Source organism: Fukomys damarensis, unplaced genomic scaffold (assembly GCF_012274545.1).
Source record: "Fukomys damarensis isolate Sample0158 unplaced genomic scaffold, DMR_v1.0_HiC HiC_scaffold_28, whole genome shotgun sequence".
Classification (NCBI taxonomy): Eukaryota; Metazoa; Chordata; class Mammalia; order Rodentia; family Bathyergidae; genus Fukomys; species Fukomys damarensis.
The window spans coordinates 44830791-44836187 of NW_022900940.1; positions in this window are offsets into that span (position 1 = coordinate 44830791).

Here is a 5397-nt window from a genome sequence, read left to right on the forward strand (position 1 = left end):
TTTTTTTTTTTTTTTTTTTGGTATCAGGGATTGAACTCAGGTCCTTGTGCTTGCAAGGCAGGGCACCAAACCACTGAGCTAAATCCCTGGCCCATTTCAACCACTTTTAGAGCCTTAATGTATAAGTTAATCAATGTATTCAGAGGCCTTAAGGGCATTCACAATGTTTCGCAACGATCATCAGTACACATTTTCTGAACTTTTTATCATCCCAAACAAACTCCAATGACTACTAACTCCCTACTCTCTTCCTCCAGCCCCTGTTAACATCTGCTCTACTTGCAGATCCTATCACGTTCACTACACTGAATACCTCACCCAAGTGGAACCAATGTTTCTGTTTGTGTCTGGATTATTTCATTAACACATTTTCAAGGTTCATCCGTGTTGTAGCTGTATCAGAATTTCATCATCTTTAAAAGATAGAATAATTATTCCATGGAAGGATATGCCACATTTGGTTTATTCATTCATTCGTCTGTTAATGGGCATTTCTGTAAACAATGGTTTGTGGATCTCAGTATCCAAGCACCAAAGTTTGCACCCTCAATTCTTTGGAGTATATATCTAAGAGTAGACTTGCTAAATCATATATAAATTGGTTTTTCTCCTTTTGAGGAAGCCTTAGAAACTTTCAATAGCGTAAAGATGTATGAAACCAAAAAAAGCCAACTGCTATTCTAGAACATTACGGCTTTGCCTAGATAACTCCTGCTTGTTGTGCAAAACAAAGCCAGGCACCATCTATTAAGAAAAGCATCAGGTCCAGGTCTGGGTTGTGTTATGAGGCCTTCTTAAATGCAGCCTATGCGTACCTCCATCTTCACTGTTGGTACACTTGGTTTGATCCCATTATCTTTTCTCTTTCCTGTTCCAAACTGTAAGTCCTTCGAAGAAAAAGTCAGACCTCTTCAACTTGGACATAAGCCCAAAGTCTGGAATATAATAGTGCATGAGAAACAGCGACATACATTTTGAGGGAAATTAAAAATGATTATTTAGAAGACGTTCTATAGGAAACTGAGTGAAGATTTCACTTATATCACTCTCAACTGTCCATTAACAGGAGAGAAGCAGGAGGGATGGGGAAGCAGACACAGCAAGAATGAAGATGTGTTATCTCCATGATAAATGCGATCAACAAACCAACAAACCAACAAAACAAGCGCTGCTTTGAGCACTGTGTTTAGGAAGAGCCTGAGATCAAGTAGGGATGTCCACAAGACGGGGACTAACTGTCAAGCTAAGTGAGGCTATGCAAAGGTCTAGTCTAGAAGCAAAACCTTTCTGCAGTTTATGGACCTTGTCTTCAAATCTCGTGCTCATTACTCCATCCTAAAAATCCAATGCTTCTTTTATTGGTAAATTAGATGTGACAACGTTACAGAAGCCACCGGATAAAGAACGTAAATATTCCTTCCTCAGACCACATTCCTACCTCCGGAACCTTCTAAGATCAAAAGTTCCTCATAAAATTCTTCATAATTTTTACAAATATATTAATGCAATTTTATGATACTATGAGACTGTTCCATTTGAATTGAATCATGCTGTTTCCATCTAGGGGTTCATTTCTTTCCCAAGTGGCAGTCAGGGACAAATATATACAATTCACATTTTCGTTTTATTTCTAGTTTCATATCTTTGCTGTTATTTTAAAAAGGCTACACGTTGTTCAAAATGAAAACTATACAAATGTGTATTACATTATTTTTTCAATCTTCCTTTTAGAAATGGACAGATGTCAGATATCTAAGAAATTACCTGCCAGTCTACAAAAAAAAAAAGTAATGATGCCTCAGAAGAAAAACTAACAGGATACATTTGCACAGGGAGCCTGGAATCATCATAGCGTCCCTTTCAGACAAGAAAAGGAGGCGCCTAAATGAAGCGTGAGTGTGTTACTATCCATGGGGGTGACACAGCATATCGGTATATCATTGTATTAATTACCCAATGATTGATAAGCAGGTGTTGGAAGTGGACTAGAGAAGTCGCTCCTGGAGTGATCCTTTCATTTGTGCTGTTTAGATTTGTTCAAAGATTACAAGGCCTCAGAGAGTACACCATGTACTTCTCTTAAATTCACCTGGAAGCTATGGAAACAACCAATGGAAAATTCAGAATTTTATTAAAATCTAAGTGACACTACCTTCATAAAGGAAGAGGAAAAAATTCCAATTTCTTGAGGGTAGGCATGGGCAAAGAAAACTATGCATGCTTTTTTTTATATGCATACCTGTGGAGAAGAGTTGATAAACAGAAAAAATGATACAAAATAATTTTGCAACCACAAAAAATACAATCTTGAATTTCATAGTACTTTTATAGGCTCACATCCATTATTTCATTTTATCCTCCCAAGAAACCTGTAAGGTGGGGAAGTCAGGTTTAATTATCTCCAAGATTTATTTAACAGCCTTCCACTACTCTTTTATGATAGAGTTCATGCATCCAGAGAGAAGCATTACTTGTGTTATGGCTATATCTGGTGACACACAAGAACTAGAGAAATGAATTAACTATATTACGAGGGCCAGGAACACTCTTTCTTACCTTAGGAGTCAGATTTCCCTTATAAATATTTTACCAGAAAAATTAGGAATAAACACATTTGTTCTACCGTGTTGAAACAAGGATTTCAAACTAGTTTTGACTTTCCAGGATAAGGGAGACCACTAAGATGTGAGTGACTTCAATGATTCTGCATGAAAAGCACTGGTCCCATAATCCTATGGTTCCCTTTTCTTTTTTTCTCTTCTCTGATTTATTTTAGGTACATTTCTCATTCTAAGAAATCAGTTTTCTCTTAAAGCATCTTGACTTTTTACCACAAGGAACTGCATTTTGATGTTCCACTCACTGCTTGAATAAACTCACTATAATAAACTGTGATACTACTGGCCATGTCAGATGAGATCAGATATTATGTGGAGGTCTGATTTGCTTTTATAGTCACTCATTTCTGTGTTTTTTTATATTCATGAGGTTAAAAAGCTGCATTCTTTCTTTGCTCTCTGTTTGTCTTTTCCAGCTGCCTGCCACAGAATGCTAACTATTCTATGACCAAAGTTCTGGAAAGTCTTTCACCTCACCGGTCACTAGCTAGTGCTTTAGTCACTCTAGGCATAACTTTCTTAGAGTCTATCAATAGCCACTTACAAATGTATCTGACTATAAATACGCCCTCAGCTTAACAAGATCATCTAGCTTGAAAAAAGCATAAAATACTTTTAAAGAATCCCTACACCAAAGCTTGGGAACAGTGTGCTGTATCCATACGATGGAATAATATTCGGCCAAGAGGAATGAAGGGTACATCTATAAAAGTGTGTCACTTGAAACCATTATGTTAAGTGAAAGACACCAGACACAGATGCTAAACATGATCCCACTCGTGGCAAATGTCCAGAATAGGCAAATCCACAGAGACAGAAAGCAGATTAATGTTTTGTAGGACCTGAAGTATGGGGGTTAGGGATTATCAGCACACAAAGTCTACTAAAAGGTGTGGGTATCTCTTGGGGGTGATGAAAACATTCCACATTAGATTCTGATGATTGCACAACTCTGACTGCACAACTTTACAACTTTTAATTGTGTATTTTGAACACCTGACATCTTGACTCTTTCTCATATTGAACCCTCTCTTGAAGATCAAAATCAAGAGGAAAGGATAGGAACATTTTAGGTGAGACAACGTAACTGACAGAAACTGCCCTGTATCAACACAGTCCAAGATTCTGTTTAACTCTAATATATGAATTATTTATTTCATACCTTATTAGAAAAACTTTTTTTTTTTTTTTTTTTTGGTACCAGGGATCAAACTTGGGTCCTTGCGCTTGTGAGGCAGGCAGCAGAACCACTGAGCTAAATCTCTGGCCCCAGCAATACAATTTAAAAAATATTTATTGAATATGAGCGATATACCACCAGCGTGAAATCTGTGTGCGCTCTTCTGTGGTAGGGAACAGCTTTCCTCTGGGCTATGCATGCGGATGGGCAGGGCAGGGCAGGAGGTGGGCTATGCTTAGCGGAATAGCCCGTCTACTCTTCTTTGGGGTCACATTCTTCTGTTTGGTGACTAGAGACTGCTAAACATTATTTTACCTCCCATTCCTGAATAAGTGTTTGCTCTGTTAGTCTCTGCTTTTCTACGTGCTTGAAGTTACACACAGGTATACACATTCATGTATGCATATATTTACATGTAAACAGTGTGCATTTGGATGCATATGGAAATAGTGTGCACATATATATGTAAGAAAAACAGTATCTTGGAGAATTTTACCTTGGCCTGTAAAATGGAGGACACACCTGCTTCGGGGGGTCCTAGCTCTGAGGCCCACTAGCTCTGAATTCTAATCCCTCCCACCAAGTTCAGACCTTAGAACAACACTGAAAAAGTCTGTTCATTGTGAATAAATACATTTTCTATTTCTGCTGATGGACACATAGGCTGTTTCCAAGCTTTAGCTATTACGAATGGTGCTGCTATAAACGTGGGTGCACATGTGCCACTGTAAATGACGTCTCAAACTCTTTTGGAAAGATACCTAGAAGGGGAACGGTTGGGTCGAATGGAATTTCTAACTGTAGCTTTTTTAGGAATCTCCATATTGATTTCCAAGTGGTTGTACTTGTTTATATTCCCACCAAAAATGTAGAAGGGCTCCTTATTCTCTACAGCCTCACAGCATGTTATTGATTTCTTTAGGAAAACCAGTTTTCTGGAGTGAGGTGAAATGTCAGCGTTGTTTAAATTTGCATTTCTTTGATGGCTAGTGATTTTGAACATTTTATTTTCATGGATTTAATGGCCATTTGTATTTTCTCCTCCGAGAAGTATCTATTCATTTTTTCTTTCCAATTTTTTGATTGGGTCTTTTGTTTGGAGGGTGGGGCATAATTTCTTGAGTTCTTTATACATTGTAGATATTAGTCTCTGTCTAAGGAGTAGCTGGCAAATATCTTTCCCATTCTATGGCTGTCTCTTCAGTCTGTTGGTTGTTACTTTTGCTATGCAGAAGCTTTTTGATGTGATGTGCTCCCATGTGTTGATTCTTGGTGTTATTTCTTGTCCAACTGGGATACTATTCAGCAAGTCCTTGCCTATGTCTACGTCTTCAAGAGTATTACCTATTTTATCTTCCAGCAGACTCTTTCTGTTTTTACAATTAGATCTTTGATCCATTTAGAATTTAGCTTAGTGCATGGTAAGGGTCTAGATTCCACCTTCTGAATGTGCCTAGCCAGTTTCCCCAGCACTATTTGTTCAAAAAGCCACTTTCCTTCCAGTGAAAGCATTTGGCCCCTTTGTGAAGATCAGGTAACTAAATGTGCCTTAAGTTGTTTCTTCATCCTCAATGCATTCATTCCACTGATTTACAGGTA